Source organism: Papio anubis, chromosome 2 (genome assembly GCF_008728515.1).
Source record: "Papio anubis isolate 15944 chromosome 2, Panubis1.0, whole genome shotgun sequence".
Lineage (NCBI taxonomy): Eukaryota > Metazoa > Chordata > Mammalia > Primates > Cercopithecidae > Papio > Papio anubis.
The window spans coordinates 114877721-114900489 of NC_044977.1; the positions used below are offsets into that span (position 1 = coordinate 114877721).

Sequence of the window (22769 nt, forward strand, 5' to 3'; positions counted from 1 at the left end):
TGTCCAGGGCAATCAGGCAAGTGAAAGAAATAAAGCGTATTCAAATAGGAAGAGAGGAAGTCAAATTGTCTTTGTTTGCAGGTGACGTGATCGTATATTAAGAAAACCCCATTGTCTCAGCCCAGAAACTTCTTAAGCTAATAAGCAACTTCAGCAAAATCTCAGACTACAAAATCAACATGCAAAAAATTGATAGCATTCCCATAAACCAACAAAATTCTTATACACCAAAAATCGCTAGCATTCCTATACGTCAAGCAGAGAGCCAAATCCTGAATTAACTCCCATTCACAATTGCTACATGGAGAATAAAATACTTAAGAATACAGCTAACAAGGGAAGTTAGGAATGTCGTCAAAGAAAACTACAAACCACTGCTCAAGGAAGTCAGAGAGGACACAAACAAATGGTAAACCATTCCATGCTGATGGAGAGGAAGAATCAGTATTGTAACAAGGGCCATAATGCACAAGGTTATTTCCAGATTCAATGCTATTCCCATCAAACTACCGTTGTTGTTCTTCACACAATTAGAAAAAAAGAACTATTTAAAAATTCATATGGAATCAAAAAAAGAACCTGAATAACCAAGACAATCTTTAGCAAAAAGAACAAAGCTGGAGGCATCATGCTACCTGATTTCAAACTACCCTACAAGGCTACAGTAACCAAAACAGCATGGTACTGCTACAAAAACAGACACATAGGCCAATGGAACAGAATAGAGAACTCAGAAATAAGACCACACATCCACTGTGGTCTTATTATGGTCTAATTATTATTATTATAAGATCACCATCTGATCTTCAACAAACCTGACAAAAATAAGCAATGGGGAAAGGATTCCTTATTTAATAAATGTTGGTGGGAGAACTGGCTAGCCATACGCAGAAAATTGAAACTGGACTCCTTCTTTACACCTTAGACAAAAATTAACTCAAGATGGATTAAAGACTTAAATGTAAAACCCAAAACTATAAAAACTCTAGAAGAAAATCTAGGCAATACCATTCAGGATATAGACATGGGCAAAGATTTTATGATGAAAATGACAAAAGCAATTACAACAAAAGCAAAAATTAACAAATGGGACCTAAACAAACTAAAGAGCTCTGCACAGCAAAAAAACAAAACAAAACAAAACAAAAAAAACTATCATCAGAGTGAACAGACAGCCTACAGAATCAGAGAAAATTTGTGCAATCTATGCATCTGACAAAGGTCTAATATCCAGAGTCTACAGGGAACTTAAATCAACATACAAGAAAAAAAATACAACCCCATTAAAAAGAGGAGAAAGTGCTGTGTGCAGTGGCTCATGCCTATAATCCCAGCACTTTGGAAAGCCAAGGCAGGCAGATCACTTGAGCCCTGGAGTTTGAGACCAGCCTGGCCAGCATGGCAAAGCCCCATCTCTACTAAAAATTAGCAAGGCATGGTGACTCACATCTGTAATCACAGCTACTCGAAAGGCTGAAGTATGAAAATCACCTGAACCCAGGAGGCAGAGACTGCAGTGAGCAGAGATTGCACCACTGCACCCCAGCTTGGGAAACAGAATGAAAAAAAAAAATGTGAGCAAAGAACATGAATAGACACTTCTCAAAAGAAGATGTTCATGTGGCCAACAAATGTATGAAAAGTAGCTCAACCTCACTGATTATTAGAAAAATGCAAACCAAAACCACAATGAGATACCATCTCACACCAGTCAGAATGGTGATTATTAGAAAGTCCATAAACAACAGATGCTTGCAAGGTTGCAGACATAAAGGAACACGTTTACACTGTTGGTGGAAATGTAAACTAGTTAAACCATTATGGAAGACAATGTGGTGATTCCTCAAAAATCTAGAATCAGAAATACCATTTATTCCAGCAATCCCATTATTGGATATGGGATATTGGATATTGGATTGGATATTGTCCAAAAAATATAAATCCTTCTCTTATAAAGATATATGCATGCATATGTTCATTGCAGCACTATTCACTATAGCAAAGACATGGAATCAACCCAAATGCCCATCAATGATAGACTGGATAAAGACATATACACCATGCAATACTATGCAGCCATAAAAAGAAATGAGATCATGTTCTTTGCAGGGCTGTGGATGGAGCTCAAAGCCATTATTCTCAGGAAACTAACACAGGAACAGAAAACCAAACACTGCATGTTCTCACTTATAAGTCGGAGCTGAACGATGAGAACACATGGATACATGGGGGAGAACAACACACACTGGAGCGTGTCATGGGGCAGAGAGGGAAGGAGGGCATCAGGAAGAATAACTAATGGTTGCTGGGCTCAATACCTAAGTGATGGGTTGATCTGTGTAGCAGACCACCATGGCACACGTTTACTTATGTAAGAAACCCTGCACATCCTGCACATATATCCCGGAACTTAAAATAAAAGTTAAAATTGAAGAAAAAAATAAGAAAATAAATTTGCTTATCCCTGGGGAAAAAAAAAGTATGGGTTGATTTAATGTCTGGTGACAACTTGTTTCCTGGTTCTTCTGTGGTGCCTTCTCACTATGCCCTCACATGGTGGAAAAGTGAGCTAGCTCTCTGGGTTATCTTTTACAAGGTAATAATACCAATTATGAGAGCTCTTCTTTCACTATTTAATCAATTCGCAAAGGCTTCACATACTAATATCATCATCTTGGGGGTTAGAATTTCACCATATGAATTTGGGGGGTACACATAAATTTAGACCATAGCATTTGGCCCCTTACCTCTCAAAATGTATGTTCTTCTTGCATGCAAAATACATTTATTTTATTCCAATAGCCCCAAAAGTCTTAATTCATAACAACATTAAGTCAAAAGTTGAAAGACTTATGTAAATATCATTTAAATTAGATATGGGTGAGATTTAAGGTGTACTTCGTCCTGAAGTGAATTTCTCATCAGCTGTAGGCCTGTAAAATCAAACAAGTTATGTGCTTCCAAAGTATAGTGGTGGGATAGACACAGGACTGACATTTCTGTTCCAAAGAGAATAAAAAGGAAAAAAGAAAGAGGTAGTGGGCAAGTTCAAAACCTTAAACTCAAGAATATAGTAGTTTCCCCTACCCATAGTTTTGTTTTCCATGATTTCAGTTACTGTGACTTCAGTTACTTGTGGTCATCTATGGTCCAAAAATATTAAATGGAAAATTTGAGAAATAATCAATTAATAAGTTTTAAAGTACATGCCATTCTGGAGAGCATGATACAAATCCACTGTCATGGTTTTATGGTGTTTGTGTTAACGTAAGTCTTATTTTACTTAATAATGTCCCCAACACACAAGAATAATAATGCTGGCAATTTGGATATGCTAAAGAGAAACCGTAAAGTGTTGTTGTTGTTGTTGTTTTTTCTGTGTGTGTGTGTGTGTGTGTGTGTGTGTGTGTGTATGTGTGTGAGAGAGAGCAATAAAGCTTTTTAATCACCTGGGTGCAGGTGGGCTGAGTCCGAAAAGAGAGTCAGTGAAAGGAGATAAGGGTGGGGCCATTTTATAGGATTTGGGTAGGTAAAGGAAAATTATAGTCAAAGGGGGGTTGTTCTCTGATGGGCAGGAGTTGGGGTCACAAGGTGCTCAGTGGAGGAGCTTTTTGAGGCAGGATGAGCCAGGAAAAGGAATTTCACAAGATAATATCATCACTTAAGGCAAGGACCGGCCATTTTCACTTCTTTTGTGGTGAATGTCATTGGTTAAGGTGAGGCAGGGCATTTGCACTTCTTTTGTGATTCTTCAGTTACTTCAGGCCATCTGGGCTTATATGTGCAAGTCACAGGGGATGTGATGGCTTGGCTTGGGCTCAGAGGCCTGACATTCCTGCCTTCTTATATTAAGAAAAATAAAAATAGTGTGAAGTGTTGGGGCAGCGAAAATTTTTTGGGGGGTGGTGTGGAGAGAGAATGGTCGATGTTTCTCAGGGCTGCTTCAAGCGGGATTAGGGTTGGCGTGGGAACCTAGAGTGGGAGAGATTAAGCTGAAGGAAGATTTTGTGGTAAGTGGTGATATTGTGGGGTCATTAGAAGAAACATTTGTCCTATTGAATGATTGGTGATGGCCTGGATGTGGTTTTGTATGAATTGAAAAACTAAACGAAAGACACAAGGTAAGAGAAGGAGGAAAAACAGATATTGAAGGACTAAGAATTGAGAGGACCTATGACATCTAATTAGAGAGTGCCCAAGGAGGTTCAGCATAGCCTTGCTAGCAAAGATTATTTATTTACTAAGAGGAAACTTAGAGTGGCAGTTTGGGATAGCACTAGGAGATATCAGCTATGATGACTTGGAGAAACAGTGTAAACTGGCAGTGTAAACACGAGCAGGGCATTTATGAGTAGTTGAGAACGGTGAATAGGAGTATGACTAGACAGAAGACAGTAGGGATGAAAGTTTTTTGGGGTGCAGTCTAAGTTGGTCTGGTGTCTGGAATGAGACTGGGACCTAATGGTGGGAGTGTCCACGCAGGAGCTCAAATGGGCTGTAACCTGTAGCATTCCGAGGACAGGCCTGAATTCTGAGAAAGGAAAGTGGTAAAAGTATTGTCTAGTCCTTTTTAAGTTGGTGACTGAGCTTGGTGAGGTGTGTTTTTAAAAGGCCATTAGTCCGTTCTACCTTTCCTGAAGATTGAGGACGGTAAAGGATATAAAGGTTTCACTGAATACCAAGAGCTGAGAAACTGCTTGGGTGATTTGACTAGTAAAGGCTGGTCCGTTATCAGACTGTATAGAGGTAGGAAGGCCAAAACAAGGAATTATGTCTGACAGGAAAGAAATGACCGCGGTGGCCTTCTCAGACCCAGTGGGAAAGGCCTCTACCCATCCAGTGAAAGTGTCTACCCAGACTAAGAGATATTTTAGTTTTCTGACTCGGGGCATGTGAGTAAAGTCAATTTGCCAGTCCTGAGCAGGGGCAAATCCCCGAGCTTAATGGGTAGGAAAGGGAGGGGGCCTGAACAATCCCTGAGGGGCAGCAAAATAGCAGATGGGACACTGAGAAATGATCTCTTTGAGGATAGATTTCCATGATGGAAAGGAAATGAGAGTTTCTAAGAGGTGGGCTAGGGACTTGTAACTGACATGGAAGAGGTTATGAAATGACGACAGAATAGAATGGGCCTGTGAGGCTGGAAGGAGATATTTTCCTTGGACTAAGAACTATTTGCCTTGTGTGGGAAGAGATTGATAGGTGGAAGTTTCAGCGGGGGAGTAGGTGGGAGTGGCCGATGTGAAGGAGGAAAACTGCCGTGAGGGATAGAAGTTGGAATGCTAGCCGCTTTTTTGGTTAACTTATCAGCATAAGCATTGTCCTGAGAGACAGGATCTGATGCCTTTTGATGGCTGCTTTTTTAGCTAACTTATCAGCATAAGCATTGTTCTGAGGGATGGTTGGAGGAAGAAAATAGATTTTGGAAGTTGTGAGAACTGTAGAGAGTTGAGCATAGTTTGTGATTTTTAGGGCCTCTAACAGTATTAAAGCAGTGGCAGCTGCTGCGCACAGACATGAGGGCTAGGCTAAAACAGTAAGGTCATTTGGACAGAAAGGCTACAGGACACGGTCCCAGCTCTTGTATAAGAATTCTGACTGCACTAACCATGCCTAGGCAGAAAAGGAGTTGTTTTGTAGAAGGGATTGGGGTTTGGGAGATTAGTTGGACAAGATCAGTAGGGAGAGTAAGTGTGTATTTATGAGAATTATGCTGAGATAGATAACAGATGAGGAAGAAATTTGGGCTTAACTGAAGTAATGGGAGCTGTCTGTGAGGCCTTGCAGCAGTACAGCCTAGGTAATTTGCTGAGCCTGATGGGTGTCAGGGTCAGTCCAAATGAAAGCAAAGAGAGGCTGGGATGAAGGGTGTAAAGGAATAGTAAAGAAAATATGTTTCAGATCCAGAACAGAATAATGGGTTGTGAAGGGAGGTATTGAGGATAGGAGAGTATATGGGTTTGGCACTACGTGATGGATACGCAAGACAATTTGGTTGATAAGGTGCAGATCTTGAACTAACCTGTAAGCCTTGTCTGGTTTTAGGACAGGTAAAATGGGGGAATTGTAAGGGGAGTTTACAGGCTTTAAAAGGCCATGCTATAGCAGGTGAGTGATAACAAGCTTTAATCCTTTTAAAGCGTGCTGCCGGATGGCATTGAGTGGGGTAAGGGTGATTGGGTTTTAATGGGATAGTAATGGGCATGTGATCGGTTGCCAGGGAAGGAGTAGATGTCCCATACTTGTGGGTTAAGGTGGGGAGATACAACGGGAAGATGCAAAGGAGGCTTTGGGTTGGGGAGAGGGGTGGCAATGAGTTGTGGCTGTAGTCCAGGAATAGTCAGGGAAGCAGATAATTTGGTTAAAATGTCTTGGCCTAATAAGGGAACTGGACAGGTGGGGATAACTAAAAAGGAGTGCATAAAATAATGTTGCCCAAGTTGGCACAAGAGTTGGGGAATTTTAGGAGGTTTGGAAGCCTGGCCATCAATACCCAGAACAGTTATGGAGGCAAGGGAAACAGGCCCTTGAAAAGAAGGTAATGTGGAGCGGGTAGCTTCCATATTGATTAAGAAGGGGACGGACTTACCCTCCACTGTAAGAGTTACCCAAAGCGTCTGTGATGGTCCGGGAGGCTTCCAAGGCGATGGGGCAGTGTCAGTCTTCAGCCGCTAAGCCGAGAAGATCTAGGAAGGAGTCAGTCAGAGAGCCCTGGGCCAGAGCTCCAGGGACTCTGGGAGTGGCTGCTGGGTGAGTTGTACATTCTGATTTCCAGTGGGGTCCCACACAGATGGGACATAGCTTAGGAGGAATCCCGGACTGCGGGCATTCCTTGGCCCAATGGCCAGATTTCCGGCACTTGTAGCAAGCTCCTGGTTGAGGAGGTTCCGGAGGAGCCCCTGGCAGCTGTGGTTCAGGTGTTTGGAGTTGTGTGCTGGAGGTGTGGCTGGGGTTTGTCTCACAGTGGAGGCAAGGAATTGCAACTCAGAAATAAGTTACTCCTTGGCTGCCTCTACTCTATTATTGTACAACTTGAAGGCGAGGTTCATTAAGTCCTGTTGTGGGGTTTGAGGGCCGGAATTTAGTTTTTGGGGTTTTATTTAACATCAGGAGCAGATTGGGTAATAAAACTAAATGCATATTGAGAATAAGGCAGCCTTCTGACCTTTCGGGGTCTTGGGCTGAAAAGCGTCTCGGGTTGCTGCTATACAGCCCATGAACTGGGCTGGGTTTTTCATATTTGATGAAAAAGAGCCTAAACGCTAACTGATTTGGGAGGGGTCAGATAAAGAGAAAGGAACATTAACCTTGACTATACCTTCAGCTCCAGCCACCTCTCTAAGAGGAAATTGTTGGGGAGGTGGGGAAGAGCTAGTTGTAGAACTAAACTGTAAGCTAGACCAGGTGTGAGGGGGGGACGTGGTAGAAGGATTATAGAGTGGAGGAGCGGAGGCTGAGGAAGAATTGGGACTTAGCTCTGCCTGGCGACGAGCAGCCTGGCAGTGGGGCGGGGGGGTGCGGGGGGGAAGGTCAGATGGGTCTGTAGAAAAGGAAGACTGGAAAGACTCAGCGACACTCGGGGTAGGGACTGAGGGGACAGGCGGGAGGGAAGGAAGGAGGATTTGAGAGGAATCACATTGGGAAGAGAGACTAGGGAGGAAACGAAGTGTGAAAAATGACTGGATGTAAGGCACCTCAGACCATTTGCCCATTTTTCGACAAAAACTATTTAGGTCCTGTAAGATGGAGAAATCGAAAGTGCCATTTTCTGGCCACTTAGAGCCATTGTCAAGTTTGTATTGGGGCCAAGCGGTGTTGCAGAAGAAGATAAGGCATTTAGGTTTTAGGTCAGGTGTGAGTTGAAGAGGTTTTAAGCTCTTGAGAACACAGGCTAAGGGAGAAGAAAGAGGAATGGAGGGTGGAAGGTTGCCCATAGTGAAGGGGGCAAGCCCAGAGAAAAGAGAGAGTAGAGATACAGAGAGATCTGAGTCACGGCACCAAAATGTCATGCGCATCCATGTGAAGAGACCACCAAACAGGCTTTGCATGAGCAATAAAGCTTTTTAATCACCTGGGCACAGGTGGGCTGAGTCCGAAAAGAGAGTCAGCAAAGGGAGAGATTGAAAGGTGGCCCCAAGATTGAAAGGAGAAAGAGGTTGAGAGATAGTGAGAGAGGTTGGAGAAGAGAGTAAAAAGGGGGCCGCTTACCCGATTTAAAATTGGTGAGATTTTCCTTGGGCTGTTGGATCTGAGGACCCGAGGTCATAGGTGGATCTTTCTCACGGAGCAAAGAGCAGGAGGACAGGGGATTAATCTCCCAAGGGAGGTCCCCTGATCCGAGTCACGGCACCAAAATGTCATGCACATCCGTGTGAAGAGACCACCAAACAGGCTTTGTATGAGCAATAAAGCTTTTTAATCACCTGGGTGCAGGCAGACTGAGTCCAAAAAGAGAGTCAGCCAAAGTATTTTCTTTAAGTAAAAAGGTAAACGGTCTTTATTTAAGGAAAGAAAGAAAAATGTACTCTGAGTTTGCTGGGATCTACAATAAGAATGAATCTTCCATCCATGATATTGTGAAGAAGGAAAAAGCAATTTGTGCATTATATAGAGTTTTGTACCATCAGTCATTTCAGGCATCCACCAGGGGTGATGGAATGTATCCCCCATGGATGGGGGAAACTACTGTATTTACATATAATGTGTGTTTGTAGAGCTGCATACATTTTTCTATATGTAGTTAAATAATGACATTTTAGATATGAATACAAAAAAGGAAGAAAGGGTTATTCAACAGATTTTAATTAAAGGAAATACAGAAAAGTTTAAAAATTGTTTTGAGACAAGGTCTCACTCTGTTGCCAAAGCTGGAGTGCAGTGGCATAATTACAGATCACTGCAGCCTTGACCTCCAGGGCTCAAGTGATCCTCCTACCTCAGCCTCCCAAGCAGCTGGAACCACAGGCGAATATCACAATGCCTGGCTAATTTTTTGTATTTTTGTAGAGATAGGGTTTTGCCATGTTGACCAGTCTGGTCTTGAACTTCTGGGCTCAAGCAATCTGCCTGCCTCAGCCTCCCAAAGTGCTGTGGGATTACAGGTGTGAGCAACCACACCTGTCCAGAAAATCTGTTAGACAGAAGAAAAATCATCATATATTAAAAGCATGAAGATGCAAAGAAAGATGAAATATACAGGTAGATTTAAATAAATAATTACTCTATAAAATGGTAATAATGTTTTTGGTTTTAAAATGATAAATGTGTTTGTGTGTGGGGGGGAGGGGGGTTTAGTACATCCTACTCCAAAATATGACACCTTAAAATACTATTTTAAACTGAAACAATTTGAGAAACAACAGAAGTAAGAAGTTTACTCTAACCGTCCCTAGCCCTTTTTCCCTGAAGCAGATCATAAAACCTAGGTTTTCTGGCTTTCCCCAAAGCAGGTCATAAGATCCTCATGTAAGAGGTGTCCTGAGGCATCCTTATCTCTGAGGACAAAGAGACACAGAAAATAATTTAATACATATAATATAAATAGATTTACAGATCTTTACAGAATAAGCAAGTTTACATTTACAGTGGAGGTATGTAAAAGAAGTTGCCAGATTCAGAAGATATATTTAACTTTATTTTGAAATGAAAAGAAAGATTTCCAAAACAATGACTAAAGAGGGTCCCAAAAGAGCAGTAAATATTTTTGAGAGCAGTAATTATGTCTCATTCATTTTGAAATATCGGTGTCTGGCATACCTGGGAGTAGTTTTTCATCTAAAAATTGAATTAAAAATATGCCTGTAGTCTACATACTCCATATTCTCACTGTAATATTTACAGACATATTACCATGACAGCATGTTAGCTTCTGGAACCTACTAATTGTGAATAGGTTTTGTGGTGGGTCTGTAAAGAGTTTAGGCAGGAAAGGTAAGCTGGAAACTAGATATTAAAGGAATTTACATAATCATGCATGACCTGTAAGGTTTGGAATTCTACCTGGAAGTAACACTAGGCAACAAAATATTCAGGCATCTCTCTTTGAAATAAATAGCTCAAGTACGGGAGGAAAAAAGTAAATGAAAAGATGGACCATTTATCTATCAAGTATTGAGCCAAGTAAAACTTTTGAAAATGTTAAATATTAATTTTTAAAACCAAGAACAGTGTTACATAGGTATGCTTAATTTTTTTATTTACAAATATTAATATTTTATTTTTATTTTATTTTATTTTATTTTTTTGAGATGGAGTCTCGCTCTGTCACCCAGGTTGGAGTGCAGTGGCGTGATCTTGGCTCACTGCAACCTCCGCCTCCTGAGTTCATGCAATTCTCCCCACTCAGCCTCCCAAATAGCTGGGGTTACAGGCACCTGCCATCATGCCCGGCTAATTTGTGTGTGTCTGTGTGTGTGTGTGTATTTTTGTAGAGATAGGTTTTCACTATATTGGCCCGGCTGCTCTCGAACTCCTAACCTCAGGTGATCCGCCTGCCTTGGCCTCCCAAAGTGCTGGGATTGCAGGTGTGAGCCGCCACATCCGGCCCTTTCATGTAATTTAAAAAAAAATATGAAACATTTGTAGAACATGGTCTATGTATCACATATTAGCTGCATTTATTTGACTAAAATGTTTCCTTATTACTATTATCTGGAAAACTAATATATCAAACATGGTCTGATTCAGAGCTCATATACACTACCTCAAAGTTAAATAAAATAAAATAGTTTTTAGTTAAATGACTAATTTTTGTCTAAATAAATTAATTATATGTGTTAAGAGATACAATTGCAAACATGAATGAATAATTTTAAAAGTCCATCAAGGAAAAGTTTAATAAGTTATCAGTGCCATAAACAGGAAAGCTCACTAAACTGTCAACCATTACAGAAGAGATAAGACTCAAGTTCTTTTCAAAATATAAAACATAAGCTTGTTCTGAAGGAAAATTCAAAAGAAAATATTTTAAATTATTTCATATTAACATGCATCCAAGATCATTACCTGGAGGAGGCAAGATGGCTGACTAGACACAGCCAGGAATACCTTTACCACTGAGAGGAACGAAAATATAGAGTAAATATCCACGCAACTTGAACAAGTTTTTTGTTTTTGTTTTTAGAGATTGACTCTTACTTTTTCACTCAGGCTGGAGTGTTGTAATCATAGCTCACTGCAAGGTCAAACTCCTTGGTTCAAGTGGTTCTCCTTCTTCAGCCTCCCAAATAGCTAGGACTACAGGTAAGTGTCACAATGCTTGGCTTATTGTTTTTTTTAATTATGGAGTGATGGGGTCTCCCTATGTTTCCCCAAATGGTCTCAAACTCCAGGTCACAAGCAATCCTCCCACCCCAGACTCCCGAAGTTCTTGGATTACAGGTGTGAGCTACTGCACCTAGCCAAACAAGTCTTTTGAAAGAATGAAAGTTAATAGGCAATGCAGACACGATAGTTGCAGAGAGTGGAAGCTGGGAACCCTGCTCAGAGATTCCACGTGCCAGCACTGGCAACTGTACCAAAATGTGACCTAGATGTCAATCACCCAAGACTCTCCTTGCTCTGAGTGGCAGCAGCTCCTCCCCTCTGCTTAGGGCAGGGAGAACTGGGCTTCCACTGTGGGGCCAGAACGCATCCAATCCACACATTCTCTCACATGCTGGACCTCTCAAGACTGCCTGCCTAGATGCTCCTGCAGGAAGATCACCACAGCACAGTCACCACCACCCCACCTGAGTTTTTGCTAGTGGCCTGAGAACAGTTCAGCCACATCCCCAACCCCCATACGCCATTAATAATCCCCCTGCCCTACACAGCCAGTGCTTTAACCTGAGGGGTCAGAGGACAAATCCATGGGCCGAGTCCCACTCCCCAGGATTTGAGCACACCACTCGCGGATATTGAACTATCTGTGGCCTAAGCTCAATCAGGAAAGGAACCTCCACTATCAGAAGACAAAGAAGAGTGTGACATGGGTTCACGTGCCAGTGCAGGACATCCCTCCCTTCGCAAGCCTGGTCTGGGAAGGGCGTGGCCTGAGATCCAGTTGCAGCTTCTTTCCTAGGGAGTCCTGTAGCCAAGAGCATCTGGAACAGCTCAGGGATCTGGCACAGAAGGCTTGGGATAAGCCTAGCTGGTCAATCCGGTTCCTGAGGCAGATACCAGGGGGAGACTCATTGGGTTGGGGGAGTGTAAACTTGGTGGTCCTCACAGCCATCTCCTGGGCTGAAAACTTCAGCCTACAGGTACCTTCCAAGTTGCATACCTGGGGTACCAGTGCCCCACTCAGGGATATTCTGCTCCTGTCCCAGTGCACCATCAGACCACTAGCAGACATACCCCACAAACTGCTGTCACTCTCACAAGCACAAGGGACTGGCAGGCCCCCAGGGAGTTGTGGTTCTTCTGGTGATTTAGCCCTCTAGTGGGACTGCCCTAAGGGATGGGTGAGCAGGGCCTGCCAAAGCTCCCATTGGGGCACAGGAAATAGTCATGGCACCAATAGTTGAAGGGGATGGCATCACGGCCCAGGAGCAGACTCGGAGAGGGAGTCATGTCTCACCAGCTGCCATCTCTCCAGCACACTGCTATGTACACATTTAAGTACAAAAGCAGCACGTGGCTGAGCAAGAGCTTATCTGCCCACCTATACTCATAAGCGTTATTAATTGGACTGCAGGCTGAATTACACTACCAAACAAAAATGCATTCCTCCAACATGCAATGCCACTGAAACCCATCACAGGAACCTATATACAACCTAAGACTGTGTACAAAGCCTTGGCCTTCTGAAAGCACTCAGAAACAAAGCCATTTAACTGTACACAACGTTCACCACTGTCTAACTCACAAGAGGAAAACAAACACAAAACAAAAAGCCCCATCCAAGTGACATCAAATTCAAAAATAAAAGGAAATGCCAGCTCTCTTGAGAAGGAATCAGCACAAAAATTCTAGCAATTTAAAAAGTCAGAATGTTTTGTTACACTCTTGTTCCCAAGCAATGTAATCTAAACATATTGAAACGTCTGAAATGACAGACACAGAATTAAGAATCTGGAGGGCAAGGAAGCTCAGTGAGGTCCACGAGAAAGTTTCAATTCAATTCAATCAAAGGAAGCCAGAAAAATGATATAAGATTTGAATATGATATAGCTATATTAAGAAGGGATCAAACAGAACTTCTGAAATTGAGAAATTCACTATGAGAATTTCAAAATACAATTTGAAGCCTTAAAAACAGACCAGACCAACCAGAGGAAATAATCTCAGAGCTTGAAGACCAGTACTTTGAATCAAACCCATCAGGCAAAAAGAATTTCAAAAAATGGACAAATCCTCCAAGAAATATAGGATTATGTAAAGCAACTAAACCTACCACTCATTTATGTTCCTAAGCAAGAAGAGAGAGTAAGTGTATTAGTCAGGGTTCTCCAGAGGGACAGAACCAATAGGATATTTGTAAATATAAAAGAGTTTATTAGGGGGAATTGGCTCACATGATTACAAGGTGAAGTCTCACAATAGGCCACCTGCAAGCTGAGAAAAGAGAGAAACCAGTAGCATAGTTCTGTCCAAATCAGAAAGTCTCAAAACCAGGGAAGCCAATCCTGCAAGCTACAGTCTAAGGCTAAAGGCACAAAAGCCTCTGGGAGGCCACTGGTGCAAGTCCCAAAGTACAAAGGCTGAAGAACCCAGAGTCTGATGTCCATGGGCTGGAGAAGAGAAAGCAAGTTTCCAGCTTAGGAAGAAAGAGAGTGGGCAGATTCCACAAGCTTCTTATCCCCTTTCTTCCAGCTGCTTTATTCTAGCCACAATGGGAGCTGATTGGATAGGGCTGACCCACATTGAGGGTGTGTTTTCCTCTCCCAGCCAAGTGTCTCCAATGTTAATCTCCTCTGGCAACACCTTCACAGACACACCCAAAAACAATGCTTCACCAGCCATCTAGGCATTCTTCAATACAGTCAAGTTGACACCTAATATTAACCATTACAGTAAGCCACTTGGAAAACATATTTAAGAATATAATCCAAGAAAATTTTTCCAATCTTGTTGGAGAGGTTAAATTGCAAAAACAATACATTCAGAGAACACGTGTGAGATGCTAATAAAATATAGCAATCTTCAAGGCACATAGTTGTCAGACTTTTCAAGGTCAACCTGAAAGAAAAAACTCTTAAAGACACCTAGAGAAAAGGGTTAGATAACCTATAAAGGGAAGCCTATCAGGCTAATAGTGGAATTCTCAGCAGAAACCTTACAAGCCAGAGAAGACTGGGAGCCTATTTTTAGCATTCTTAAAGAAAATAAATACCAACTAGAATTTCATATCCCATAAAACTAAGCTTCATAAGCAAAGAAGAAATAAAACCTTTCCCAGACAAGCAATTGCTAAGCAAATTTGCTACCACTAGACCAGCATTACAAGAATTACTTAATAGTGCTCTAAACTTGAAAATGAAAGAGGTAAACTGCTGCCATAAAAACATACATTAATACACAGCCCACAGACCCTAAGAAGCAACAACACATTCATCACCACAAAGGAAGCAAACAACACCATGACAGGAACAAAATCTCACATATCAATATAACCTTAGCTGTAAATGGTCTAAATGCCCCACATAAAAGACACAAAGTGGCAAGTTGGAGAGAAAAACAAGACACCTTTTTGCTGTCTTCAAGAGTTCCATCTGTCATGTAATGACGCCCATAGATTCAAAGTAAAGGGATAGGAAGAGATCTATCACACAAATGGAAAACAAAAAAAGTAGAGATTTCTATGCATGTATTAGATAAAACAGACATTTTATCAGCAACAGTAAAAATGGACAAAGAAGGCCATTACATAATGATAAAAGGTTCAGTTTAACAAGAAAATTTAACTATACTAAATATATATGCATCCAACTTTGGAGCACCCAGATTCATAAAACAATTACTTCTAGACCTTCAAAAAGACTTAGGCAGCCACGCAATAAGAGTGGGGAGTTTCAACACCCACTGAAAGCATTAGGACAGATCAATGAACCAGAAAACTAACAAATAAATTCTCGACTTAAATATGACACTTGACCAATTTGACTCAATAAATATCTATGTAACACTCCACTCAATAACCATAGCATATACATTTTTCTCATCTGAACATGAGCATAATGTAAGATCAACCACATGCTTGGTGATAAAGCAAGTCTCAATTCAAAAAAATGGAAATCATACAAAGTATATGCTTGAACCACAATGAAATAAAAATAGAAATCAATACAAAGAAGAACTCTCAAAAACTACACAATCACATAGAAACTAAACAAATAGATTCTGAATGACTTATGGGTAAACAGTGAAATTAAGGCAGAAATCAAAATATTCTTTGAAACAAATGAAAGCAGAGACACAATATCAAAATCTCTGGGATGTGGCAAAAGCAATGTTAAGAGGAATTATTATAATGCTAAATGGCTATTTGAAAAAGCTAAAAGATCTCAAATTAACATCACAATCAAAGAAACTAGAAAAACAAGAACAAACTAATCCCAAAGCTGGCAGAAGAAAAGAAAGCACAGCAGTATTAAATGAAATTGCGGCCCCAAAAACTATACAAAGGGTCAAGGAAACAAAAACTTGGTTATTTATTTGAAAGGGTAAGCAAGATCATTAAACCATTAGCTAGATTAATAAAGAAAAAAAATGAGAGAAGAGCCATATAAATACAATCAGAAATGACAAAGGTAACACTAAAATTCATCCTAAGAAATACAAAATATCCTCAGAGACGACTATGAACCCTTCTATGTTCACAAACTAGAAAATCTAGGAGAAACGGATGAACTCCTGAAAACACACAACCTCCTAAGGTTGAATCAGAAAAAGTTGAAACCCTGAGCAGACAAATAATGAGTTCTAAAATTGATTCAATAAAAAAGAAAAATCTACTGATTCTAAAAAGTTTTGAACCAAGTAGATTCACAGCAGAATTCTACCAGATGTACAAAGAAAATTGGTACTACTAATACTGAAACTATTTTATAAAATAAAGAAGTAGGGGCTAATTAATTAGAAGTAGGAGCTAATTCTTGGGTGCACATGTACCTAAAGATGGGAATAGGAGACACTGGAGACTTCAAAGGCAGTTGGGAAAGTCTGAAAAACGTTCTATTGGGTATTATTTTTGCTATCTAGATGATGAAATTGATAGAAGCCCAAACCTTAGCATCACACAATCCACCCTTACAACAAGTAGACACAATTCTAAAATAAAAATGAAAATTAAAACCAAAACATAATCACTATCTGTATAATTGATAAAATCACAATGCAGTAAAAAATTTTGATGGTGTCCATTTAAGTAGTTTACTGAAAGTTTATATGAAAATTTGCAAAGGTCTGTAGCATTATTAAAGTGAAGCGTATTTATACATGGAAGAAAAATGGAAAAGAAGAGGTACCAAAAAAGAATGTCAACATTAACCAAATAACTTTAAAAGTAATATTACATTACAGTCTGTTAATAAATTATGACTGCACTCTATAAATGTACTTTTTATGTTAGGATATTTAATTACCTGTTAAACTGTATTGATTACTTTGCATCAATAATCAAGTCAATAATCTGCAACTTTTAAATTCCCTTAACGTGCGTTTACAGGATACACTCCAATAGCCCCAAGACTTTTTGGTCTATTGGACCATTGACCTGAAATTTACTAAACTGTCAAATGCATATTTACATGAGAGACTGGAAAAGCTTTTGCACCACGTCAATGACCTACTTATTCAAAATGCTTAAGAGCACATTTACATGAAATAACATGTTTTTTTTTCTTTTTCTTTTTCTTTATTTTTTTAACTGCTTCGGGATGTATTTCCTTTAGAGCAGAGGAATTATGCCCTGTTTTGTCAGTAATGTATAGTATAAAACAAAGGTTGACAAAATAAGTTTTATGGGCCCAGTAGAAATATTATCATACTAGTAGGATAATATTACCATGTTTAAAAAAACTCACATTCATATTTTTTTCTATCTGACAAATAATACTCACATTTAGGTCCATCATTTTTGTCCCTTAATGTATTTTATTATAGCACATTACTTATACACCCACATTAAAAATACCCTACAAATTAATATTTGCATAACTATTTAAACATTCATATATATCCCATCTATCTCCATCAAATTACACCTTGCTTGGAAAATCCTTTTACCACATAATTGTAGCTTTATTTATCTCCTATTTAATCATAACTTTAATAATTATTTATTTGTCTGTCTTCATTGGACTGTTTCTTTAATTCAATACATGTCTTATTTATCTTTCAGGCTTCATCTTCCTAAACTAAGTTTTAGATAAATATTTGCTATAATTTGTTATAATAAAAATATTTTGAAATAAATTAATTACTAATTGGGTTTGTAGCATGTTTTCCCACAATATCAACTTAATTTTCTCATATTAAACTACATCCGTTTTCTGACACAATTGTGATAGCAAATGTAGAGCTATTTAAAATTTTTATTGCAGAGATTAATAGATCTGGAGAGGTAGATTATACAGATTTTACTTTCTGTTACTTTAAAATGAGAATGTTAGATTAGTTAAACCAGATAAAAGACCTAAACTATATATAACTTCAGTTGAAAGTTTGATAATTCCATTTTTCCTTTGCTCTAAAAAACTTTAGAAAAGAATCAAAAGGTAAAAATATTACATATACAGTTTTGGGTTGGCTGAATTTTTTTTGTTTCAATCACAGTTTACCTAAGACTCATTTTTTTTAAGCATTTGTTGAAGATTTTGGAAAATGCGTCATTAATTATCTTTATTGCTTTATTAGTTAGATCCCTATTGAGGCATGAAATAAAGTGAGTGAGGCAAAAAGATTTTCAATTTTTTTATTAAGATGTTTATTTGTGTTTGAATACTTATTATACTATACATGTAAAAGATTTAATTTATACACTTTACACTGAAATTTTGTTCTTTTCACTATTATTATTCAAAACCAGCTAATTGAATTATGTTGACCATCAAATATTTAACACAGAAAATGATACAGGTTCATTGAAGATTTTTGTTTCTTTCTGGGTTATAGCAGTTTAACATCTTGGGAATAAAATGTATAAGCCAATTCTAAATACTGCTTTAAAAATAAAAGTGATTTTTAGAATATAGCTAAGTTTAATTAGGCCTCTGAATTTCTAGAGTCAGAAAAGCTGAACTTTTGAACCCTCCGTTGATAACCATCTTAAAGCTGGTCAAAATTTGCTACATAATTACTTGGCAAAATTCCAGTATATACATTTTCGAAAAGTGTAATATCAACTTTTATTTCTCCTATCCTGGGTGTTAATAGAACTTGTAGTATTTGAGAAATGTGTTATATTTCTGTCAGTCAGGCCCGTCCTGTCTCCTATCTTATTTAAACTTGACTAAGGAAAGTAAATATGGCCATTCTGTTTCCAATTTCCAAAATATTTCTACTGAGCATCAGAGTTATGCAGTTTTCTCCCCAATCTTACTACATAGTTTCATTTCCATCATCCAAATTATTTCATTCCTGTACTAACAGCCATGGCAGAAACCCAGTAATGGAAATAAAAGAAGTGGCTGCATCCAACTTATAATCTTAAACGCTAAAGTTGTGTTTACATCAATTCTCTTTACTGGTGAATTTTATGGAGGGTAGATTCAGTCTGAGGCAGGTCTGCTGTTCGATTTGTCCAGTGTCACTTGCTTATCTCCCATATAGAAGCAGTTCACAAAGCCTTGAGTAGATTCAGAATAAAACTAGACTATTACCTCAAACCAGAAAATGATTTTTTAAGTACTTTGCCATCTGCTGATAAAGGAATTCTGAGACTTTAAATCTTGCATTATTTATGTACTACACAGCCCATGAAGAAAATGATCTGCCATAGCCTTAAGGATGAGATAATAAATTTTTCAGCTTTAAGGTAACAAAATAAAAAGGCCGTGATCTTTAGCTAATAATCTCTTGTAAGAAAGGTCAATAACTGCCAGAGAAAAAGAAAGGCAAGTTTTAAGTCTATTACTGTATAAAATCTAACTTTGAAAAGGTTTTGTTTTATTTTGTGTTTTGTTTTATTTTGTATTTTGTCAGGTAGAAAATGGATCTGAAATTATTGCATCAATAAAGCATTTAGTCATGCATTACTTAGTGATCAAACATTAGAATTAATATACTGAACCGTAGATATTACTCAAATATTTGAAAGCATAGTCCTTGAGTGCCCAAGTCATTTTGTTTTTTATTACATACCAGTTAACCATTGGTTACAGAAATTTCAACCCACGTGTAATATTTAAATAACGTAGGAAATGAAATCAAATATTGAAAAATAATAACTAGAAATAAAAAACTGTTGGCAGTAAGAAGACAAAAAGGAAAGAACCTTGGAAACTGTCTAAAATCACCTCATTTCTCAGAAAAGTAATGATAGAACAGAACACTATTAGGTAACGATTTAAGAGTTTATGAACTAGTATTAAGAAGAAAACATACTCACATTAAATTGCATTTCTTCCACATCAATAGACACTCCTTCCTTCCTTCCTTCCTTCCTTCCTTCCTTCCTTCCTTCCTTCCGAGATGGAGTTTCACTCTTGTCACCCAGGCTGGAGTGCAATGGCACTATCTTGGCTCACTGTAACCTATGCTTCCCGCGTTCAAGCGATTCTCCTGCCTCAGCCTCCCATGTAGCTGGGATTACAGGCGTGTGCCATCACGCCTAACTAATTTTTTGTAATTTTAGTAGAGATGGGGTTTCACCATGTTGGTCAGGCTGGTCTCAAACCCCTGAGCTCAGTTTATCCACCCGCCTTGGCCTCCCAAAGGAAACTTTTTGTTTCTAAATCAATTGGTATAAATATCACAATATATATGTATATATGTATGTATGTGTGTGTATGTGTGTATGTGTATGTATATATACACATGTGAGTTTATATTGTTGGTTTCAAACATTTAAAGCTACTTTGCATTTACTGACGATTTAAAATAAAATGTTTTTAATTTAAGTGCACACACACACACACACACACAACTTTATATGGTCATTTGAATGTAAAGCCTTGCCACTCTAGCGCCTTTGTAGGCTAGAAAAAAGAGAGAAAGTTAACCACAGGAGACATAAGAATAAGGGACTTTTTTACCTAGAAGAAGCATCAACATTATTAGTCAGACTCGTATGTTTTCTTTTGTAGTCCATGTTAATATCCTGTCTATTTGCAGTCACACCAGTTGATTTGGCTTGTAATGTCAGTCAAAATGACACAAACAGTCTTCTAGTGATAAACAAAAAAGGGGACATATTTAAGTCCTTACATAAATTTTAAGATTCACCTACTATACATGAAGTTATAAGGTAACCCCAAGACTTAAAGGTATTATCAGCAGAAACATTTAAGATAAGACAATACACAAATACTTAAAAGACAATACACAAATACTTAAAAGACACAGAGGACATAGAAGAGGACCGCGGAGACTGCGTCCGCCCCGCGAGCACAGAGCCTCGCCCTCACTACTCCATCGCCGATCCACACCTGCCTCTAGCTCACCATGATGATATCGCTGAGCTTGTAATCAATAAGGGCTCCGGCATGTGCAAGGCCAGCCTCACGGGTGACGATGCCCCTGGGGCCGTGTTCCCATCCATCGTGGGGCGTCTCAGGCACCAGGGCGTGGTGGTGGGCATGGTTCAGAAGGACTCATAGTGGGCGAGGAGGCCCAGAGCAAGCGGGGCATCCTGACCCTGAACTGGGACGACATGGAAGATCGGGCACGACACCTACAACGAGCTGCCTGTGGCTCCCAAAGAGCAACCCGTGCTGCTGACCGAGCCCCTCCCTGAACCCCAAGGCCAACCACGAGAAGATGACCTAGATCACGTTTCAGACCTTCAGCACCCCAGCCATGTACATGGCCATCTAGGCTGTGCTGTCCCTGTAGGCCTCTGGCCCTACCACTGGCATGATGATGGACTCTGGTGAAGGGTCACCCACGCTGTGCCCATCTACGAGGGGTATGCCCTCCCCCAGGCCATCCTGCATCTGGGCCTGGCTGGCCATGACCTGACTGACTACCTCATGAACATCCTCACCCAGCGCCTACAGCTTCGCCACCATGGCCAAGCAGGCAATCTCCTGTGACATCAAGGAGAAGCTGTGCTAGGTCGCCCTGGACTTGGATCAGGAGGTGGCCATGGTGGCTTCCAGCTCCTCCCTGGAGAATAGCTATGAGCTGCCCTACAGCCAGGTCATCACCATCCGCAACCAACAGTTCTGCTGCCCCAAGGCGCTCTTCCAGCCTTCCTTCCTGGGCATGAAATCCTGTGGCATCCACGAAACTACCTTCAACTCCATCATGAAGTGTGACGTGGACGTTCATGAAGACCTGTATGCCAACACAGTGCTGTCTGGCAGCACCACCCATGTACCCTAGCATCATCGGCAAGATGTAGGAGATCACCGAGCTGGAGCCCAGCACCATGAAGATCAAGATCATTGCTCCTCCTAGCGCAAGTACTCCCTGTGGATAGGCAGCCCCATCCTGGCCTCCTCTCGCCCTTCCAGCAGATGTGGATCAGCAAGCAGGAGTGTGATGAGTCCGGCCCCTCCATTTTCCACCGCAAATGCTTCTAGGCAGACTGTAACTGAGTTTCACTACACCCTTTCTTGACAAAACCTAACTTGCACAGAAAACAAAATGAGATTGGCATGGCTTTATCTGTTTTTTGGTTTTGTTTTGTTTGCTTGTTTTGGATTAACTCAAGAACGAAGATGACAGTCGGTTGGAGTGAGCACCCTCCAAAGTTCTACAATGTGGTCTAGGATTTTAATTGCACATTGTTCTTTTTTTAATAGTCATTCCAAATAGTGTGAGATGCATTGTTATGGGAAGTCCCTTGCCCTCCTAAAAGCCACCCGACTTTTCTCTAAGGAAAATGCCCTGGTCCTCTCCTGAGTCCACACAGGGAAGGTGATAGCATTGCTTTCATGTAAATAATGTAATGCAAAATCATTTTAATCTTCACGTTAATACTTTTTAATTTTGTTTCATTTTGAATGATCAGCCTTCGTGACCCCCCCTCCCCTTTTTGTCCCCCTATGTGAGATATATGAAGGCTTTTGGTCTCCCTGGGAGTGGGTGGAGGTAGCCAGGGTTTACTTGGACACTGACTTGAGACCAATTGAATAAAAGCGCACACCTTAAAAAAAAAAAAAAAAAAAAAAGACATAGAGGAACAAATACTACCGTGCATGCAAAATGGGATTTTGAGTAGAGATGAACAATAAATTCAGCAGGTTAATATATTTCTGATTTGTATAAGCAAGCAGTAGTGTTTGTTCTGGCATTGAATTTAAGTGAGAACTTATTGAATGAGTCTATGTTTTAAAATTATTCAGAAACATAGCATATAGTTTTGCTGAGATGTTTTTGCAAAGATAGAAATATTCTCAAAATGATAGGTTGCACGTCTACCTGAAACTCTACTCCATAGCATATTCGGGTCCTCACAAACCATCAGAATTGACATGAGTATCATGCATCTCAAGTTTGCAATAAATTGTGTTTAAAGGGAGTAAAAAACAAAAAAGACTATAGTAATCAAGCCAGTGACCACAGCATTATATATTTGCCAGGCATGAAAACACAGTAGTGAAGAAATTCATTCAGCCACTCTTTCGGGGGACTGGGTTTTTATGCGATAGAAAGAAGAAATTTGTTGTGTTATGAGAATG

At 39.8% G+C, this 22769-nt stretch overlaps 1 pseudogene; it reads left to right on the top strand.

Annotated features, from left to right (window-relative positions):
• Positions 1-22259, top strand: part of LOC101010183 — a 92362-nt pseudogene extending 70103 nt beyond the window's left edge.
• The last annotated feature ends 510 nt before the right edge of the window (positions 22260-22769 follow it).